Source organism: Hibiscus syriacus, unplaced genomic scaffold (assembly GCF_006381635.1).
Source record: "Hibiscus syriacus cultivar Baekdansim isolate YM2019G1 unplaced genomic scaffold, ASM638163v2 tig00110704_pilon, whole genome shotgun sequence".
Lineage (NCBI taxonomy): Eukaryota > Viridiplantae > Streptophyta > Magnoliopsida > Malvales > Malvaceae > Hibiscus > Hibiscus syriacus.
The window spans coordinates 338,737-363,082 of record NW_024062830.1 but is presented as its reverse complement, the minus strand read 5'-3'; the positions used below and the strand labels follow the sequence as shown (position 1 = coordinate 363,082).

Sequence of the window (24,346 nt, the reverse complement as noted above, 5' to 3'; positions counted from 1 at the left end):
CAGTATTATTACTTGGTTAGCAATCCTTGATCGGCTCCTTACTAGGGAAAGACTTCTACGAATGGGAATCACCAATTCTGGTTATTGTATCCTTTGCAATGATGCTCTTGAAACAAGAAACCATTTATTTGCCGAATGTTCTATGGTTACTACTCTTTGGAATGATATCTTAATGTTATCTCACTTGTTTTTACCTAATATGTCATGGGAAAGCAAACTTGTTTGGGCTTCCTCAACATGGGAAGGTAAATCTCTTTTAACCTCCATCATGAAGATTGCTTGGAGTACTTTCATTTACAAGGTTTGGGAGGAAAAGAATAGACGTATCTTCCAAAGAAAGTCTCGAACTGTTGAAGATTTGCTTGATTCAATTAAAGAGATAGTGGGTGCTCAACTTAGAAATAGAGAACTCAATAGACTTGATAATTTTAATATGCTTCTTTGTCGCTCTTGGAGCATAGACTAACCATTTTTGTTGTATATAGTTTTCTTTGTTCTTTGTATGGGATTTTGTATTGACTCGTTTTGGATAATAAATTTTTCTGCTTATCCAAAAAAAAATTATGAAAAATTATTCGAAATCAAATCCAAAATATAATATTTTCCAAAAATAAATTTGATTAATTGTAAGTAAAAATATAAAAAAAAATTCAAATCTTAAGGTTCTTAGAAACAACAATTAAACCAAATATGGGCGAGGAAACAAACATGATTTATCATTACGTCCGAAAAACAGGAGGATATTTTTGCAACATTTTTCAAAGACGAATAAAGAGGGAAAGTGAAGGTCTCAAAATTTCATTTTCAAAATGAAATGATAAAGTTAATATTAACAAATCTTGTAAACGAGGTTTTGGTATAATGTTAAATGAAATTTTAAGATTTTAAGTTTGGTCATATATATATATTATAGGGTAAAATACATAAATGATCTATCGACTATATAGTGATGTTTTGTTGAATCATTTGATTATTAAAAGTTATAAAATGGTCATTTAGGCGTTACTTTGTTGAGTCATCAAATTATTAAAAGTTACAAAATGGTTACCTAATTATTCATATATTCTAAACGTGTCATTTTCTGTTAAAAAATTGATGGAAATCTGAGATGTACATTAACATGTTAGATGTGATATATTAAAAATTGATTATAAAATATCAAACGACTATCATATCTCAATTAACATATTGACACCCATCTTAGATTGTCATCATTTTTAACGAAAATTGATGAGTTTAGAACATATTAATAGTTAAGAGACTATTTTGTAACTTTTAATAATCGATGGACTCTACAAAGTAACTCTTTCTAGTTGAAAGATCATTTTTGTAATTTTTAATAATTAGATGACTCGTCAAAACAATGTCATATAGTCGGGGGACTATTTATTGTACTTTACCTAATATTATATTTAGTACATATTTTATTTTTGTTTAAATTTTATTGTATATCTATTTTAATTTTAAATCTTGATATATTTTGATTATCAATTTATGTGGTTCTACCATCATTATTATACGAATATATTTTGTAATGTAATTGCAATTTTATTTACGCGTTATATAATCTCCACCCCATTCTCCAAAAATAAATTATAAAAACCAGTCCCTTGTCTTTTTCCCTTAATGGCCGACAGCGCCGCATGCTCCACATTTGTTGGCGCCGTCGAGGCCCCACCGCTACAAGAAAACAAAAGTGCCACCGACGCGCCAACACGATGGGCTGATATAGAAGACGATGTTCCGAAGGATCCGAGCTATTCCTCAACATTGGAAGAAAAAGACGTATCGGAAATCGACTTTCTGAAACCTAACAATCAACGAGAGCAGAGAGACCAATAATTTTCCCGACGAACCCGAAGACTCCAACATCAAAGCCGTATGAATCTAAAACTTTTTTTTCTTTCTAGTCTTAGAATTTTGATTTGTAATTTCTTGTTTTGTTCGGATATACTAGGTTCCATTAGGGGATACGCCGTACACTTCAGCGTTTGAATTTGTCGCCAGAACTATTGAAGGGTTTATACGTTGAGATGAAATTTGAAAAACCTAGTAAAATTCAAGCTATCACTTTGCCGATGGTTTTGTAGAAGATGACGTTACACACCGTATAAAGGCGGGATGACTAAAGTGGAGAGCCGTTACTGGAGTTTTGTGTGACAAGAATGTGCCTCTAAAACTTAAGGAAAAATTTTATAGAATGACAATAAGACCAACACTGCTGTATTGATCAGAATGTTGGGTAATCAAGAACTATCATATAAGAAGGATAGAGGCCGCAGAAATGAGAATGCTTCAATGGACATGCGGTAGGACTCTGTGGGATATGACAACAAATTCTGTTATTAGGATGTTCTTGGGGGTGGTGCCTGTTTCCGAAAATTTGAGGGAGAGAAGACTACGGCGGTTAAGACATGTTCTTAGGCGATTACCGTCGGATGCGGTTAGGAGGGTAGAGTCGATTACAGTCGACGGTGCCAGAAGGCGAGGACGACCAAGGCGGAAGTGGGAAGACTGCTTGAGATCTGATTTGATGGATTTAGCCCTTATCGAGGACATGACCTCTGATAGAAAAGTATGGAGACTCAAAACTAGGGTAGTCGAGTAGTGTGGGTAACTTCTACTTTTTATACGTTTCTGTTATTGGTATTTATGAAGGCTTAGAACTGGGCTTGCTTTTGTTGACTTCTGTGTAACATTCTCTTCACTTTTAAATTTAGTCGGGTTTTATGTTTCTGTCTATATGCAGAGATTTTTTCGTATGAATTTATTTGCAGGGATTACTGCCCAAGTACAAACGCGCATATGATATTAATGATATTAATGTCTGCATATGAATACTGTTCAACTCTGTATTTATGTATTTATTTATACATGCATTGCACTTTATCTATATTTTTAATTTTCTGACTGCCAGAGGTCTTCCACGGAAGCTACTCTCAACCTGGCGTTGGGGGCAGCCTACTACACTGCCTTCCCATTATCCTATTGCATATGGGAATTGGGTTTTATTGTTGTTGTTGTACTTTGCCGATGGTTTTGAACCCCCCTCACCTGGATTTAATTGCTCAAGCTCATAATGGTTCTGGAAAACAACTTGCTTTGTTCTGGAAAACAACAAGCATTGTGTGCTTGTCCCACTAGAGAATTGGCTATTCAGGTTTTTGTTTTTATGAACTTGAATTTTCCATGTTTTAATGAAATTTGACTTTTGGATTTTGATGCTGGACTTTTTTGCACAGAATTTGGAAGTGCTTAGGAAGATGGCGAGATATACTGGGATAACTTCAGAATGTGCTATTCCATTGGATAGTTCTACTTCTAATAATATTTCCAAGACTAAACAGCCGCCTATCACATCTCAAATAGTTATTGGTACTCCTGGCACTATTAAGAGATGGAATCATGGAAGTTAGCTAAGAAATTGTGTTTGAGTTATGTGAAGATTCTTGTGTTTGATTAGGCTGATCATATGCTTACTGAGGTAACCTTTGGTTTATTTGCTTGGTCTTGTTAAATTTGTAATGTATGGTTCTCTTGTTTTCAGTATTAGGGAACAGAAAACATTTTGCTACTGTTAAATTTATAAGGAATTCTGTTTCTCTTTTTATGGAAAATTTTGGAGCTTTACTCAACTATTTATGAGCTTGTTACGACCTTACTTTGTCTAACCGGTAAGACGAGCTTATTGTTGATCGTCACGTACTTTTTTTTGCTGCAGGAAGGGTTTAAAGACGACTCTTTGAGATTAAAGAAAGACATTGAAAGTGTCGGTTCTCATTGTCAGGTTTGTTTTAAAGATGTGTTCTAAATGTTATTTATTTGGTGTAGGATGTGGGTATATCGTCTTTTTCCTATATGCTAACTTAGCATTTCTTTATGTTAAAATTGTTGGATGGATTTTATGTTTCTTCAATATTTTTGAAGAATACCCGAGCATTGGAACTTGAATTTGTATGTTTTCTCCATATAAATGGTTAGTGTTATGAGCATTCATCATCAATATTTAGTTGCATGCACAGTTTTGGAGAACAGCGGCTGATTGAATGCATGGTTTTGAATCAATTTTTAGGTTATCCTGTTTTCTGCCACCTTTAACGAGTCTGTTAAAAAGTTTGTCTTGATGATAGTTAAAAGAGATCATAACCAGTTATTTGTCAAGAAAGAAGAACTATCATTGGATTCTGTGAAGCAGTATAAAGTGAAAGCTCCAGATGAACTTTCCAAGATTATGCTGATCAAGGATAGAATATTTGAATTCGGGGAGCGTTTAGGGCAGATAATAATATCTGTACGCACAAGGAATAGTGCAACAACGTTGCATAACTCCCTAGTCGACCTCGGTTATGATGTTACAACAATTCAAGGTGCTCTCAGGCAAGAAGACAGAGACAAGATAGTCAAAGAGTTTAAAGATGGATTGTCTCAGGTCCTCATTTCAGCCGATCTTCTTGCTCGGGGTTTCGACCAGCAACAGGTATCGTTTCCCTTTTATCTTTCCGAGTTGCCTATATTCTTACAAAGTGCATCATCATCCTGATGCTGTATCATTTTTGCATATCAATTTGGTGATCAATTATGACCTTCCTGTGAAACATGACCGTAGTACAGAGCCAGATTGTGAGGTTTACATGCATAGAGTCGGCAGAGCAGGGCGATTCGGACGCAAGGGTAAGTTCTTAAAATGAAGATGTGATTAGCCAATATTGTATCTTTTGTGTTATTAAACATATGGTTATAAAATGAACAATTACTATGAGGAAGAGCAAATTATTCAAAGTTTAATTGGATCTGATTAATAGGAGCTGTGTTCAACTTGCTATGCGGCAATATGGACGAAATGATAATGTCGAAAATCGAGGATCATTTTGGCATAGAAGTAGCAGATGTAAAGCCCTCCCATCCCATGTCTTATTGCGGGTGGTTTTCTTTTATGCTTCCATCTGATTGGTTTTCACAATGTTACCTTGTGGGGAGCAGGTTCCTGATTGGAGGAATGAGGAACACTTTAAACCTGCTTTGAGATCAGCTGTTTTATTGTAAGCTTTTAAAATCTTTGGATCTTTTATTTACCTTTTCAGACTTCTGAAAAATAAACTACAAAATCTTTAGATATTTAAATGCAGCAGGCTTTTGTTTTGTTTTTTTCTAAATTTAGTAATATGCGTTATCGTTTAGTTGTTGGAAGACTGTACAATCATTTGCTATTTTTCCTTCCATGGTATCAAATCTCTGGAGAAAATTAAATTCTCGATGGTCCTTGGAGATACTTATATCATGAAAATTAAAATAATAAATTATATTATGGTGGATTTATATACTACAAAATATTGTTTTTAAAAATAATAAATATTTTCTATATTTTTCATATTTACTATTACGTTCAAATTGTATAGTCTGTATGTCTAATAATTAAAGTGTTTAAATTATGTCACAAATATTTGATTTGTTTCAGTTAGACCCTTGAGTAAAATGAAAATATTATGATTCACATTTAGATTACGTAAACACCCCTATCATTGGGTGTGCACCGTTTACCCAAACGAGATATTAGATTGGGTAGAGAGTGTTACAAAGCGATACTCCAATACTCCACTGAGATAGCTGCCACGACATCATTCTGTTATGAATTCAATGATATATCACACTATCAGTTTAGCACTTTCACCATAATATTATACATGGTACAATAATTCACAACATGCTGAATGTGTACGTACCTACCTACCCGGGTTAGCCTAAGTTCACGGTAATTATCCCGGGAAGAGTAATTCCAACCAGTTTCTTTGATGGAAGTGTGTAGAGGTCCGGAACGAGTTTCACGATAGAGCGAGTGTTAAGGTTGCACTTTTTCACTTCTACAAATCCCTTTGAAAGAACTTTTGCTATCCAATCTGTCACCACCATGTTATCTGATAAATATGAAGCTGCTAGTAGTTGTTCCATGACTTTCGGATCGATCTCTAGTGAACATTCGGAGCCGATAGACTCGCGGAAACTCTTGCTTATATCATCTGATACTTTCTGTGCGAGTGCATCGAAATCATATTGCTTGAAAATCACGTTTTCAACTGGTTGTTCGAAGAAATGTTGCAACCAAGGTGTGGGGTTCTCACCAACAGAGTCGTTTTCAATGGTTCCATCGTCAGTTTCTTCGGCTGGAACATTCAAATCTAGATTCGGACATGATGTCCGGTTAGCCCGTTTAACCATTTCCATGATCTCATGTTGCTCCGTTGTTTCATTGGACCCGATCAGCTTTCTTTTATTCAGAGACCCCTGCATCGAGATGCTTTCCGGCCTCGAGTCATGGCTGATTGTGTTGTTGTCATGCTTGATCAATATCTGCAGTGGCCAGCCCCTGGCTCTCAATATGTTATCCTCGGAGTACTTCGATGTTTGTGTTTTACTATAAATAACTTGATTTTCTGATATCGAAGTTGAAGTTGTCACGAAGATCGCATTGTTGGTGCTGACTTCTCTTCCGTGTGAGTCTGGAAACTTGCCGGTCTGGATAGCCTGTGACAAGCTACTTAGAACATGGATATCAGCTTTATCTACATTCTCAAGGAATACGACAGCCAAGGGTTTTCTGCTCAACTCCTTGGCAACATAATCGACCAGGGTCTTCCCTCTAAACCTTAAATCGGAATGCCTGACCCCATCTTCGGAACTTAGATCAATGTCGATGAAGTTCTCTCTGTCTCCATAGATCACAACCGCAAGTGCAATAGCAATTTTCTTCTTGCCACACCTATCCGGTCCACTGAAATTCAACCATATATCACCACTTCGACTGGCTCCATGACATTTTCCTTTCCGTGCTCCGCCGTTGGCTACCGTTTGGCAAATAAGATTTGCAGCTTCATCTTGCCAGCCGACTCTTTTGGTGACAGCCGCGAAAAGCTTCTTGAAATCCCTAGGATCAAGCGGTCCACCAAAGTTGGGAGATGAAGAGGATGAGGACTGAGCTTGATGGCTCGACACACTCCCATTGATAACATCAATATTTGCAGGAAGGCAACCTGAGAAGTCTCGTGCAAGCGTTGCACGGTTCTGACTAGTCGGTTTCATCAATTTGTTGCTTGAAGAAACCGATTGTAACCCAATCCTAAATCTGTCGTCACAGAAGTTACAGACATGGGAGATGTTTGAGTAACATTGCCCCCACTCGAATTGGACAAACTGTACGGAGATATCGGTTCAGGCGTCTGAAAATCACCTCCTTTTCAAAGGCTTCGGTTGATAAGTGTTCGACTCGGGGACTTGATGAATGTGACGAACGCGCCGGCATATATCGTCCCACTTCTTCTGCACCCCTGCTATCTTAGTGTTCAATAACTGTCCAGCATCTTTGGCCTGCACTGAAGAGATACAAACTGTTTTTCACATAAATTTCATAAATATCGACAAACAAACCGATGGCAACTCCGTTGCCGGTATTTAAAGCTAACGAAACAGAATCATAAACTAAGGGACACACCTTCATATACAATCAAGCATGTGCATCAACCTCTGCCATCTGCAACCAAGAAGGCAAAGTAGATCGGAACTGATCTGCAACTGAAACATCAAACCCTCCTCCCTTTGAAATCCCTATCTCTTCTTGTTCACATTTCTTGCTGCATAGACGAAAACATGGTGACATGAATTCATACGAGCCAGTTAAAGAGCCCTTCGACTCGGTCTGCGTAGGAAAGAGCCCTCCGAACGGAACAAAGGACTCCATCAAGCTGTAGTTTTTGACAATCACACCATGAGAAATGGTCTGAACTAATACAAAACCAGTAAACAACGCATGACACATGATGTTCCATAACAACACTCACATACGTACATACATACGTACGTACATATATATAAATATATGTATATATATACCTGGACTTGGAATAAGACTGAGGCAATGAAGTAATGGGCAAAATCTGCAGATCCCAATGTTTTTCAACCGAAGGAAACATGTATATGAACTTCAAGTATGTCTGGTAACTTTTTGCAGCTCCCAAAAACCCAACATTCCCTTTGTGAACTTGTAATAACCTAGTTAAATGTTCCACTAAATAACCAACACCGCCTTCTTCTTCTTCATCATCATTATCCTCCTTGTTTTTTCCATTAACGAAAATCTCCAGGGCTCCATAATTTACAACAACACCGGATCTTTCCATTTCCCGCACCACGACCCGACCCATTTCTTCAAACTTCGATTCCAACTCTGCTTTCTTAAGCCCTTCGTTGATGCACTTTGCAATATAGTTTTCGATGCAAATTATGTTCAAACCATCTTTTTTTTTCTTAATGAAGTTGGCGAGTGCATCGTAAGCATATACACCGACGAGTAGTGGATTCCTCCTTCGCGCCAAAACTTCCCCTATTCGCTTACCTGTTCCTTCTTCAGTATAGGAAGTAAAACCCGGGAAAGGGAAATTGAAGCCCCGATGACCCGGATCAGGGTTTTCCAGGTTGCAAAGGAAAACGGGTGGGCCACGTGGTCGGGAGTATCGTAGGAGATTAGGGAGGGGACGGATGATCGCCAGCTTGATTTCGGAGCTTCGGAAACCCGCTTCGCGGAAAACCCGACTGATAACCGGGTCATCGAGGATTGACAAGATCAAGTGTTGAAGCTCGACTTTGACGGACGAGATACTGGAATTGTTTCGATGTGAGATATCGCGGAAAACGTGGAAATTCTCCGGCGGCTGTCTTCTCTGGTTCGCCTGAGACCGCTTTATCGCCGCCAAGAGCGAGTTGGAAACGGGCGGGTCGTTGCTATGTTGACCCGAGGGGACACGGTCAAGTGACACGCTTATGCATAGCTCCAACGCTTGAATTGGTGCCGAGGAGGGTAAGCAACGTTACGAGCGCGTGTACATGCGTCGCGTAAGGCGTGTACATGCGTCGCGTAAGGCGGAGGACGAACGGATGATCAAGAGGGTGGAGACGGCGTGTAGAGACGTCGTTTGGGCGTGTCCTCTACGTCGCGCGACGGCCACCGCCTCGTCTAGCGCGGTTGCTGCCTCTGGCGCTAAGCATTGCCGCGCTACAATAACCGGCGTAGGCATACAAAAAAAGGAACAAAAAACACGAATACAAATATACAATCTTTATTTAAAAATTATATAATTTTTATTTTATAAAGAAGGAAAATGCAGTAAAAAAACATAAGATATGAAACGAGGAAGAAGAAGAGTGAATTATATAATAATTTATATTAAATTTATTTATAAGGTAATGGGAAGAATAAGTAATGTCTATTGCCATTAGCATCATTGATTAAGACGGTACTAAGTTAAATTTTTGTTTAATAAGTTATAATGGTTATAAGGTAATATTTATTTAAATTTTTTAAATTATTAAAAATATATATATATATATATATATATATTATGTAAATGTAGTTGTTTAAGTCATAAATCATTAGAAAGAATAATATTCTCTTTTATTATTAAGGTCATTTGATGAAATAATTAGTATGATAGCCGATAAATTAATATAATTAAATACTTGATATTCATTACTTATATATTTTATTAATTTGATTTTAATTTTATTAAATTAAAAGTAAAAATGAGCTTGTTAATAGAATTTATAAGTAATGATGATTAAATATATAATTATATTATGTCTATTAATTATCATGTTATTTTTTCGTCAAATGTTAACGATAAATTATTTAATTAATATTATTTAAATAATCAAATGATCTGATTAATAAAATTAAATAATTATAGATATAGTCATCTAAAATAATTTAACTATAAAATTGGTGTTAAAAGCTTAATTTTATTTTAATAGTAAAAATAGAGTATATGTTTTGGGAGTTTATTTTAATTGTAATTTTCATGTGTATTAATTGATAGTGTTAAATCAAAGAAAATAATGATGAGAATCACTAATTTGTTGTGTTATATATGGTGGGTACAATGGAGATGCTGTGTCCACTGAGTTAAGGAGTGGGGCAGATAATCAGCTCAGCGTCACACTCACTTGATGACGTGTATATGTGCATCTCTTTTCAATCTTTTTCCCTTGTCCTGCTCTTTCTTTTGGGATTGTATAAGTAGATTAATATATTGTTAATATATGACGTTATTAGATATATTAAAATATATTTGATAAATTCGGTTTAGTACTATCAGAAATATCGAGTAATAATAATATAATAGGTAGAAATCATGAAGAAATATTAAAAAATTTAGCAATCGACAAACTTAATTTGTCGGTTTGTGTAGATACTTTATAAAAATATATTGATCCATAATAATATAACAGGTAAAAAAATGACAAAACAGGTATATAAATGACAAAACAGGTAAATCGCTACCGGATATATTGAAAGTGTCGATACTTTATAAAAATGTATCGATCCATAACAATATAACAGCTAAAAAAAATGACAAAACCGGTCTATAAATGACAAAACAGGTAAAGCGCTACCCGATATATTGAAAGTGTCGATACTTTATAAAAATGTATCGATCCATAACAATATAACATGTAAAAAAATGACAAAACCTGTCTATAAATGACAAAATAGGTAAATCGCTACCATATATATTGAAAGTGTCGATACTTTATAAAAATGTATTAATCCATAACAATATAACATGTAAAAAAACTGACAAAACCAGTATATAAATGACAAAACAGGTAAAGCGCTACCGGATATGTTGATAGTGTCGATACTTTATTATAAGTATCGACACGTTTAAAATTTAAAAGAAAAGAAGTTATAGCGTCAATAAAGTGAAGTACTTTATAAAAATGTATCGATCTATAACAATATAACAGGTAAAAATATGACAAAATCGGTCTCGAAATGACAAAACCGGTAGTAAAAAAGTGTGTTTGTGTGGTCATTTTTATTTCAGAATTTTTATGTTTTAATACAAAAAATTGGATATTTTAAGTAAAACCTAGTAAGAAAAGAACAAAAACTTTACAGTAACAAAAGAATAACATTAAGAAACCCACCATGTTATTAGTTTCTCAAAGAACAAAAACCCAGAAACAGGTAAAAATATATTGGTTAATTAGCAAATATGTTTATATTATGTATCGACACTCTTTAAATATGTGTCGATATTTTTTTTTCAAAATGAAAGCACAACGAGGTGCACGCATAAAGTGTCGATAAATTTAAAATTGTATCAATCCCAAAAATATCAAAACCGATAATTATAATATAATAAGTAAATTTGCAATGTTACCGGTTTAAATATACATTTTTAATTAGAAAATATGTCAATATAAGCGCTACTTATTACATTATATAAGCGCTACCTAATATATTATTGTATTTAATAATATTTCCGGTTAAATAGTATAATATAACCGGTCTAAATTTTAACCGGTCACTTGTTTAACAGGTCATGTTGTTTTTTAAGCGCCGCACAACAGAAATTCCCTCTTTCTTTTTTGATTTTTTGTGCCGCTGTATGAGAATCGATATAACAACCGAGTTGACTATTGTAACAGAATTTGACTACTCAAAGAAAAAAAAATGTAAACTATATAAATAATTTTATGATTATATGATGTTAAATATCTCTATTAGTAGAAGTTATAAAATAATCTCTTAATTATAGAGAGTTATTATGTTAAGTTTTTTTATTATTAAAAATTATAAAATAGATATTTGATTATTTATATGTTTTAAATTCGTCATTTTCTATTAAAAAATTGACAGTAGTAGTCTGAGTTAATCATTAACATATTGATTGAGATATGATAGAATTTTATTTTAATGATGTCTACTAGTACTACCGTTGTTTTCAAGAACTGATTCGATGACATCATCAAGCACTGACTCAATGACATAATGTAAACAAAGAGTCCATCCACAAAACACAACAAAACAATTTTGAGATCAAATTTTATAAATAATAATCAACAAGTTAACGTCTAGCTTAGAGGTTTACCAATCTTTTAACAGAAAATGACGAGTTTAGAATACATGAATAGTCGGAGTGACCGTTTTGTAACTTTTAATAGTAAAAGACTCAACAAAATAACACTCATGACCATTTTATAACTTTTAATATTCGAGGGACATAACAAAGTGGATAGACAATTTATGTACTTTACACTAAAAGAGATTCGGTTAATTTATAAATTGATACCTAAATTATATCATATTCCTCAACTTTACGCTTTAGCTTTTTTTATTTATTAAAAGTGGTGTTAAATTTTAATTGAATTTAAAATATAACCGAACATAAGGCTAATACACATATGTCACTATCGTCATTAACTTTTTAAATCACACATTATTTATATACGGAGATTTTTAATTGTTTAAATATAACATTTTAAATATTCATTTATTGAATAAGTGAACATAAGGATAATATATATGTGTTGTCGTTCTTTAGATTGTGCTTTTGTAAAATATATGTCTACAACCGCATTGTTGTCTTTTTTTCTCTCCATATTTTAACCCCTCTTTACCCTTTTTTATTTTAGCCCAAATTGCGTCAGTACTGCATCACTTAGACAAAAAATTAGTGTTTTTACCAAAATCTTACGTTAGACCCATTAATTATCTGTCATGCATCATTTCTCTTAATATTATCAATCTAACTCATTTTATGACAAAGTGCGAATCATTATCCACACTTTCACGGGATTCTATCCGAGCTGACGCCATTTAAGAGATTCACGCCTTCACTGAACCTCTGACATGTATGGAAGGCGTGGATCATGAAGCGTGCCTTCTATGAAAAATATTGACACGACGCTACATGAGAAGCACGTTTCAAGGAGCAGACCTTCTAAAGTTCACATCATCTCTCAAAGTATTTTAATAAAATATATTTTAAAAAATTAAAAAAAATAAAACTATAAGGGCTAACATCGTAATTTAATACATATTAGTTCATGAATTGAAGAGCTTAATATGATTAAGTTATAGAGGCATATTGGATTGTTTAAGTTATGTTTCTTAACAATGTGAGATAAAAGCTAAAATGTGTATTTCTTAATTTTTTTTATCTTTATATCTAAAATGAATCTATTTATACAATATTGCTAAATTACATTAGGTTAATATTTATTATTAAGGTTTATATTAATTAAGATTAGATATTTTTTATATGTTAACATATTTAAATAATTACATTAAGTTAATATTTATTATTAAGAGTTATACTAAATTAAATTTTGAAGCTGATATATATCAAAGGGGAAACAATATACTTATGTAAGATTGAATATAAAATTAATTATATTCGGGCGGCTCAAACATCTTAAAATACTGTATGTTCTTTTGTTTTAAATTTAGATTATGAGATAATACGTAATTTTTATGTAATTTATTTAATTATATGTTTTTTGTTGTAGTAATTTGAGATAGAATAAGCTACAAGATGTTCTTCCTTATGAAATTGGTGAACCTAAGAGTCTAACACATCTGTAAGAAACACTTGAAAGTATTTTTTTCACATTATGATAATCAAGATTGTTGCTTTCTACTAACCAAAAAATTGATTAGGTATATGAGCTTCAACAATTTTAAAGGGGAGATCACAAAGGAGTAAACAATAGTGTATAAGTAGATTCATTAGATATAAAGATAAAAATGTTAAGAAATACACTCTTTAACTTTTATTTCACATTGTCAAGAAACACAACCTAAAATTCTAATATACCTATATAAGCTAATCTCATTAAGCTCTTCAACTCATGAAACTAATATGTATTAAATTATGATGTTTTATTTATTTTTATTTTTTAAAGCATATTTTTTAAAAATTATTTGAGGGATGATGTGAATATTGGAAGGCATGCTCCTTGAAATGTGACTTCTCACGTGGCACCATATCAACATTTCCCATGGAAGGTACGCTTCATGATCCGCACTTTCCATATATGTCAAAGGTTCGTTCAGATAAGTCGCGAATGACGATCTACACCTTCCCTTACGTGGCACCAGCTCAGAAAAAATCACGCGAAGGCGTGGATGGTGATACACGCTTTGTCAGAAAGGATGCTAGATCGGTAATATTATGAGAGAGGTATCTGACAGATAATTACTGGGTCTGAAGGTGATATTTCGATAAAAACGCCCAAAATTGTCTCAATTTACAAATTACGAATATAAATCTTAAAATAAAATATATTTTTTAACGAGTGATCTTTAAGTGAAAAAACCCTAAAAAGAATTGATCTCATCATAATTTACAAAACGTACTTTAAGAATAAAAACTTTAATTTTATAATTTCCAAAACGAACTTTAAGAACAAAAACTTTAATTTCCAAAACCCATCCATTTAATGGCCACTATCCACACTTTCGTTGATTGCAAATTGCAAGTTTACGGTGAATTAGGATTGCAAATTGCAATCGACGAGTAGATTCTTACAAATCCCAACATCGGTGAATCCATGCAGTGGTAGCGGCAACGGTAACATCGACGATTCTTTCCTTGCTAGCAATATGAACGAGACCCGAGATTGAATTTGGGTATTAAGATTTAAGGATATAGTGTTTGAATTTAAGAATGTAGGGATTTGGGTATTGAGATTTAGCGATTTGAGGCAATGACAAGGGCATGTCCGACAATGAAGATCAGGTAATGGGTGGGTAGGCCGCCGCCGACAGGGGTCGGCCGACAGTGTGTTGATGCTTCGAGATTAAGGATTTTTTAGATTTTTTTATATTTTAGAGAAATTTTAGTGTTATTTTAAAAACTAATAATAATTTTAATTTTTTATTTAAATAAAATATTTAAAATTATCTAAACTCGACACATGTTACTTAAAGGAGTTTTTTAATGACTGTTACGGTCGAGGTATCTAAAGTTGTAACATTAGACATATGAATTAATCGAAAAAAATTTAGACACTTATTTAAGAAAAATGATATAATTTGAACCCTAATTTTTATATTAAGCTTTATAATTAAAAAAATAAAATCAATTAAATTAAATTTCATTTTTAGCAAAAATGTTGACAAGACGTATGTGGGATTAGAACGTTGATGAAATTGTGAGAAAAAAAAAAGTTGAAAGTGAAAGGAGGAAGAGAAAATAACACAGCACCCACCAGCACAAACATCCACTCATCATACTCATCACTTTGGAATATGAGAGACACATAAAACATCTCTACAAAAAAAAAAGTAATTTTGAGTCAATATATTTTATGTAATTAACAATTTTTAGAAACATATTAATATATATTTTTAAAATCTAAAAATTAATACATTTTTTTAAGGAGATTTTAAAATTTTGTATTGTTAATTTTTTTTGAAGTATTTGCATATAACTTGTATGTTCTTTTTATTTGTTGTATGTTCTTTTTAACATGACAAATTTAATCTATTGATGTGATAAATATAAATGTATTTGTAATTTGGAACATATTTTTTCCACGATATTCAAACAAAAAGTAACAGTTAAACTGTTGAAAGACATGATTGATACAAAATTGATACTTTGATGTCTCATCTTTGAGTCTGATTATGTATAAATATCATGTATGTTTAAATCTAAAATTTATTTTTATATAAGTTTTATCGAAATATAATTCGATTGTTATTCTAGAGAATGTATAAAAATGAGATAAAAATAGAAAAGAAATGTAAAAGAAATTGTATGATTATATGGAGCTAGGGTCAATCATATATATTTGATACCAAAGACCGTGTGAAGTTGGCAGAGAAAGAAGCACATTCTTGTCCCAATGGCCACCGTTGTTTAGTAATCAGAATACTGAAGAAGGCAATCTTGATAGTGAGAGATGGAAAACAAAAGCTAAGCAATGGAATTGGAGAAGAATCTTTGGAAACCCAATTAACATCTTTCTTTTAGAATCTTCCCACTTTCCCCATTAATTAATTAATATTATCAAGATTCTATGGTGTCAAAGTTCACAAATTCTTAAAAAATTCAATTATCTATTCGGTTATCCGCCAATTATTTAGTTTTTGTTTTGGTCCTCAAACAATTATTTTTCAAAATCATACCAACATTATGTTTTAATCACTTGTCCTTAAATAATTAACAATGATGTTGATGTGTTACTATAAGGTAATGTCACTTTAATATTAAAAAATACTAAGAAATTATCATGACAACATCACTGTTAATTTTTTTTAATGACAAGTGATAAAAACATGATTAAAATGTAACGTTAGTATGATTTTGAAAAACAATAATAGTTGACTGACCAAAACAAAAATTAAGAAAATATGTATATGATGAAATATGTAGTTCACCTAAAATTTTCATCAATTCATGAACATACCAATAATCACCAAGCAATTCATAATTAGCTGGGCAGTTTGGCAGAAATAGGTTTCAATCTCGTCATGTCAGGTAATATGAAATCATTGATGCTTGTTTGGAGTCGTCTTGTTTTGCGTCAATCGGTTAAAGCAATATGGAATTTGGTTTTTTTTGGGGGGTTTATTTGGATTATTTGACTTTGTCGTAATGAAGCCATTTTTAACCATAAAAGATGGTGTTCGAACCAAATTTTTGATTTGGCAATCTTAAGAATTGGTTTTTATGGCAGTTGTAAATGGTCGTTTTCATTTCCTCTTATTGCTGATTTTGCTCGATGTCCTAAAGATGCTGTGGCTAGGGTATGTTGATCGTTTCTGTAAACAACGTCTGGCTATGTTTCTGCTTTCGTTTTGGTTTTGGTCCATACTGTCGTGGTTAGATACTGGTGTGGTAGGCGTAAGAGGTCCCTGGTCCTGATGGTGGTATGAGTTTTGCTGATGATGACTAGTTGTGGCTTTTCTGTTGATAATTGAGTTGTGTAGTCTGACCGTTTATTTTAGTTGCGATGTTTGCTGCTGTTAAATTGGTGAACCTAGCTTTAAATTTCCATGGTGGTATGGCGTGGTCTCTCCTTGCTGCTGTTCGTGCTATATTTAGAGTATTTTCAATACGTTACTTCTCTTTTGTAGCAGGTTTAGTTGTGTTGTTGTAAACCAGCCTCTTGACTGTGTGATTGTCTCACCGTTGGTGGCTGTTTTATTTGGCTTGTTAGAGAACTCTCTTCCGACAATTCATGATGTATTATTTTTCCTCCATTTAGTGTAAGGAGATTTTTTAACGAGGTCCATGTCTTATCCTATTTTGTATGTATTTTCTTCTAATACAATACAAAACTTTTAAAAAAAAGTATACTTATTTACACCAACAATATCAATTGGAATATATAAAGTTATATATTTTATGCTAAAAGTTTTGAATTTCGGTTCGTACTTATCGTATTTTTTTAAATTTCTCTCATATTAAAATTGCTTAAAGGTAATTTATGATAATAACATAAGATCAATAATTCCATGGCCAAGAATCATTTGAACAACGGTGTTTGTTTGCCGTAATTGAAATTACGGAATTGGTTTTCCCCGAAATCTCGTGTTTGTTTTATGTAATTCGTTTTTCGGAAAATGTTTTCCCGTGTTTGTTTTACGTAATTCGTTTTCCGAAAAATGTTTTCCCGTGTTTGTTTTACGTAATTCGTTTTCTGGAACGTAATTCATTTTCCGGAACGTAATTCATTTTCCTAGTAACATAATTTCCTTTGTGTTTTCTGTAAAATGACTTACGGATTCAAACTTTTCACTTCAAAGTAAAAATACTCAAAATAATTTTATTTTATGAATTTAATATTAATAAAATATTTTAATATCATTTTCATCAAAATATTAATTTTTAAAATTTTTAAAATATATTTATTAATATTTATAATAATAATATAATATTATATTTTTAATTTTATATAAAATAATCAATTATATTATAATAATATAAGATATTATATTTTTATTTTAATAATATATAATAAATTTTTTATATATTTAATAATGAATAATTTTATTTATATATTTAAATAATATTTTAGTAAAGATATTTAAAATATACTAATTAATATTTTTAAAATATAATATACCACTATTACTTTAATAAATAATTAATATAATTTATAATATTTTATTTCACTAAAATATACCAATATTAATATTTTTATTAATAAAATTATAAAAATAATATTTAATAATAAATAAATTATTTTAATATTTTAAAATAATAATATTAAGTTTTATGATAAATAATATTATTTATTATATTTAATATTTGTAATAAATAATTTTTTAAAAACTCTTCAACTAGTGGAAAAATGTTTAAATAACATCTTCCAAATATCATAAAACGTTTTCCTGATGTTTTCTTTCAAATTCCATTAATTCAAATTCCAGTAATTCATTTTCCGGAAATTTAATTACAACCAAACAAACAAACCCTTAAATTCACTTCAAAACCCTTTTAAACATTTCGTGTCAAATTATTCTCCAAAACTTTATTTTTTTAGTATGAAAAAAACGAATATTTTAATGCCAATATTTATGGTGGATGTAAATGAGATTAATTTTATTTTTTTTCAACTAATGAGTATTTTTTTTAAAAAACATTATTGCTATGTGTTATTCAAGGATGGACCAAGGGAGATTAAATGGATGTCCATTGAAAATTTTAAATTTTTATATATTTTTAGATATATTATTTATATTTTTCTATTGAAAATATTTTTTTATTCCCTAAAATCTTATAAGTTTACCTATGATATAAAATCTTATGTCCGTCCCCTTTGTCATTATTAAGCAAAAGATAATAGAAGAACAATCGCACAATAAAATGAGAAACATAGATTTATGTATAGAGAAGAGAAATTTATTATATTATTAAAATTTTAAAAGATTTACGATTACAATAGTTTTTTCGACTTGTATGACTAAATTTATAATCTCAATATTTAATATCTATTTGTAAAGTTAATTATTTAACGAGAAATAAATCTTAAATCATTTTAAAAAAATAATAGAAATTTTTATTTTTTTTAAAAAAAATAAAACAATTATATATGAATTAAATGTATAAAAAAATTGGATGGAATAAGATTTGAATAAGATACTCTAATAATATGAAATGAAAGGTGGGAATGGGGTTGAAATATTGCTTTAGCACCCATTGTCGCATAAAGGGCTATAAGATCAGACTTCACCCTTCCATTTCTGTTTTTTTCCCCTCATTTTGTTATACGTAATTGTTCTTCTACCTTTTTTATTTTTATTTTTGCTTAAATATATGATTAACAAAGGCAAAATTAGAAATATAATGAAGTGAGAATTATTCTTTCACGACACTGACGTAATAATTTATATATCAGTTCATATAAATAGTATTATTGGCATTTCATTATTTTATTTTATACATCTTATAGTAAATAATTTAGGGTAAATTATTTATTTGGTCATTCATCTATTACTTAATTTCTTTTTTAGTCATCTAACTATTAATGTTTTTAAAAATAATATTTAATATTACGTTTTGATTCTATTTTGATCACACGTCATTAATTTTTTAATGATGGTGTTGACGTGATATTTTATTTTTATTTTCTTATATAATATAACATTATCTTATAGTGACACATTATTATTATTTTTTAACAATATAATTAAAATAAAACTAAAACTTAACATTTAGCGTGATTTTATTAAAAGTAATAGTAATAATGAGATTTTTTATATTCTAAAAGGGACAGTCGTATTTCACTAAAAATGTACCACAATTTTCAACACAAAGACGGCAGCAAAAGGCCCATAATGTCTCGATGGGATTTAGGGTCTAAAGAGCACATGTGGAGCAAGTATCATTGTATCTATAGAGCAATGATTAACTGAGTTGCATTTTGGATGCAACCAGCAGCGATGCATTAAGTCCAAGTGCATCCTATTATTTTAAAAAATTGGTTAAATTTAACTTAACATGTTAAAGAAAAAGAAATTATAATTTTTGCATACCCATTATTTTTAAGAAAATTAAATTAAAATTTTAGACCACCATTCTTAAATTTATAGATCCACCACTTGATGCAACAGTGCATTTGACTTCACCACTTCTATTCATATAATATTATAATTTTTTAGTATAAATCAAATTATCTTAATAATTAAAAAATTATTATTTTTAAAAGTTTGGTCATATATTATTTGTAATTGGTAAATTTAATTTATTTGTACTTAATTTGATTATTTTTAGTCTTTATATTTTTATTTTTTTTTAAATTTGATTCTAATTCAAATAGTAATTGTTAAATATATTAAGCAAAATTATGTTATTAGTCTCTGTACTAAGTGTAAATTGTAGGTTTAGTTCATGTCATCTAACTTGATCATTTTAAGTCATATAGCTTAATCATATTGTCCTTCTATTATTGGTATCGTGACTCAAATTTGAAAATTAAAAAAATATATAAACCAAAATTGATCAGGATTGAAGTATAGGGACTAATTTCGAAACTTATGTATATGGACTCATAATAAATTTGACCTATCTAGAATAAATCATGATTATATCCAAACATTGAACTAGGCTACTTTCGGAACTTAAAACCCATAATTTAAAGTTTTTGAGGCCACATTCGAATCAATATTGGGCCAATTGATCCATCAATTACATGGGTAGTTTTAACCCAAACAATAATCCATAATCAACCCAAAAGATTTTCATCTTTTATGAAAAATGTCCTTGAAGATAGAACCTAGATTCGAAGAGTTTTGATCTCACTCGATTTTACAGGTTCATTTTTTTAAAAGAAAAATTGAATTTAGGTCAAATTTAATAATTTTTTAAAGAATAAATATTAGATTGGGTTTGAGTTTAAAATAAAAAATTCATTATTTGATGGTCGAGATAATAGTTATCCCTTATATATTTAGAGATAGTTGAAATAATATATCCCTTGCTATATCTTTCAATTCGGTCCTTATTTTATCAAAAAATATATATATATATATATATATATATATATATATTTTGGGTCAGGTTAGAAATAAAATTTCCCCCTAAAAGTTAAATCGAATTTAGATCATATAAAGTGTCCTTAAATCAAATTAGATCGAATGACAAATGAAAAGATATCATACGAAGACTAAATTCAGATCAACCAAAAACTTGAACCCATCCATTAACACCCTTCCTTAGGCCTTTTTTTTATTATTAAGAATCTTATTGAAAGAACTAATAAATATCATATATTTGGTTAAACTGAAATATGGCGAGATAAGAATTTAATATATCAAAATTCATAAACTTTTTTTATTTTAATTAAGCAAGTGTCCCATCGACATAAAATATTATATAAAAAAACAAAATTTAGAAAAAATGGATAAGATATATATATATATATATAAGGTTGGAGAAATGAAAATAAAAGCTTGACATGAAAGCTACGGTCGTGTGGGCTAATTCTTGCTTCATCATCAACTTGTCTTCTCCAACCTTACCCCATCACGTTGCATACATAATAGTATTCTAAGGTAGGTTATGTGTTACTTCATCACCTTTGATTACACTCATGTTTTTTTTCTTTGATTTATCTCCAAAATCATGGTTTTTTTCTTATTTTTTTATTGTTAAATAATGATAGTTAAATTCATTATCAATTAGTCTTAATTATATACATTATTAGTATATTAATTTATTGATTGAAAAATTATAATAATAATAATATATATAAACGAAACCCATCAAAAAATCATTAATTTTCATCAACACTGTTATACTCATAACAAATATATATTAATGGAACTTACGAGAAAACAACCACTCTTGGTCAATAGTCAATTCTTCTTGAGAGTTGTGCTTTATTCTTAAATAATTATCGATATATTCATATTATTTCTTAATAATATTCTATCTAAATTATAAAGGATGAATCATGTTCGATGTTAACCATCACCATTTCTTTTCCATTGTCCATGAACAATTATCATCGCCTAATACATGCCCAAAAGTTTGTTAGTCTTGAAAATATTACAGAAATATGCTCTTGTCATTAGAACATATTAATAAATAAAAATGACAATAATAACAAATAATGTTTGATTATTAGCAAGGAAAAAGCTAACCCATATTTGGTTTAATTGTCGCTTCAAAGAATGTTAAGGTTTAGAGCTTAATTAATTTTTAGTCCCTAATAATATTTTGAAATTACTATTTCAGTCCCTGCCAATTTTAAAATCAGTGAAAGTAAGCCTTATCCAACATTTTTCTAGTTTAATTATATTTTAAAATTACATAAATTAAATCTTAATCTTCATTTTTTAATTAAATACTTCTTATGTTCATGTTAATTTCAAAGTTAAACAAATTTATCTCCGTAATTATGTAAATGCTTTATGTCATCATATTTTGAGTTCAAAAATTGACAACCCCTCCCTACTAGTCCATAAGAAAACTAAGAAAAATTGAAGAATTTAAATTTATAATTCTAATAGAGTTAATTGTACCACACATCTTAAAATTATAACCTATATTTTAAACTGATCATAAACTTTTGAATATTTTAATTTCAATATTGTTTAATACTCTCATTTTAAATTGGTCACAGTCTTTTGAATGTTTCAATTTCATCCCCAAACTTTTGAATGATTTTGTGAGACGTTATTGGAAAGTTCAAAAGTTGAGTGATTAATTTAGAATGAGAATCCTGGGTTGAGGATGAATTTGAAACATTCGAAAGTAGAGATTAATTTAAAATAGGTCATAATTTGATAATGAAATTAAAATATTAAAAAAAATTAAAGACCAACTTAAAATAAGGATCGTATTTTAGATATACATGATGCAATTAATTCATTCTAATATTATAACCCATATTTATTGAAATCCACCTTCTAAAGGACGCAAAAATGAATAATTTAAGCTAACCCGTAGTTTTGATGCCACATGATTGCGAAACTAGATCTTTATCCATTAAAGTTTTGAAAATAAATTTGACCTACCTCTTAGCTAGCTAGTATTGGTTTAGATGGACATTGATGAGTTGGATTTTTGGCCAAACATGTTGTCCCAATATTGGACCAACTCACCTACTATATTATTAAACACCCTCTTTTAGGTTGAAACTTTAGTCATATTCTAATTTAGTGACATAACAAATTTTCAAACACATTATTTCAAAGTATATTCTTTTGGTATAATTATTATTATGCTTTATTGGTCCTAAAATTTAAATTTAGTATTGTAAAGATTATTATAGAGATAATTCTTACAACTCAATTTGTTTCATTCATAACATCATAATTCAAATATTTGTTATTGTTTAAGGATCTAACGACTTATCTTATTATATCAACCGATGATTAGTGTTCAAAGCATAATTTAATTTGAACACTCTTAATTGATCATTGAATTGTCTGTCTAGTTCAATTGGTAAAGCACAAGGCTCTTAACCTTGTGGTTGTGGGATCGAGTCACACGGTGGGCAATTCATAATTTTGACTGTCGGAGGTCTCCCACGAAAGCTGCTTTCAATCTGGTGTTGGGGGCAGCCTACTATCCTACCTCCCCTTATTCCATTATCATTCCATCAATGTTCATAAACTTTTAAATTTAGGGTTTTTTCTTATATTTTTGAATTAAATGATATTTAAAATTTATGAAAGGGAAAATTGAAAGGTGGCAATAAATACAAAAGGGGAAAATTACATACTTTTGTTTTAATGGTCACATGGAAAAGAAACTTAGAAAGTGAAAAAAAAGGGTTGTAGTTGTCACACTATTCATGGGGAAAGAATATAATTTCATTATGTCATGAACTTTATATATATATATATATATATATATATCTATATATATTTACTTTTGCTATAATCCCATGGCCCCATGAAAAGTAGGTTGCACCAATAAAAATAAATAACCTATGGTCCCCCACACCAAATTATCAATTACTAGGGTATAAATGTAATACATGGAAATCGGTTCGAAATTCGATCTACGGTTCTGATTAAATTTGATCAAGTTTTATTTCTTAATTTAAATTTGATTTAAAATTAAAATTTAAATAATTTAAACTCATTCATTAAACTTATTTATATATTTCTCATGTTTGAATTTAAAACAATTATTAAAATAATTAAATTCAGTCAAATTTAATTTTTGTCATCAATAAATTAATTTGTCCTAGGAGTACAAGTCAAAATTAGAAAAATATAAATGCTCCTAAAATTTTCTTAAAAAAAGGGAGGAGTACCTCTTTACCTTTGTTTGGAAGCATCTTTCTATGTTGGAAAATTGACAAATTCGAAATTCAAACATCGATTATGATTATGAAACTTTATTATTTTTCTTAAAAGACAGTGATTTAAGTATTTCAAGATACTTATTTTGTCCTTTCCAATACAAATAATTATCTTAAATTAATTTAAATAAATCATAAAAATGAGATAACACAATAATTTTTAAAATATGATTGAAATTTAACTTTATAAACGAAGAAAAATAAATTTGAAATTTTTTACTATAATAATTCTATATATCAT

The 24,346-nt window shown here is 30.3% G+C and overlaps 2 pseudogenes; one reads left to right on the top strand and one right to left on the bottom strand.

Annotated features, from left to right (window-relative positions):
• Positions 1–1,626: 1,626 nt before the first annotated feature.
• LOC120138615 lies at positions 1,627–5,102 on the top strand (annotated as a pseudogene).
• A 616-nt stretch (positions 5,103–5,718) lies between these two features.
• Positions 5,719–9,076, bottom strand: LOC120138614 (annotated as a pseudogene).
• Between the last annotated feature and the right edge of the window lie 15,270 nt (positions 9,077–24,346).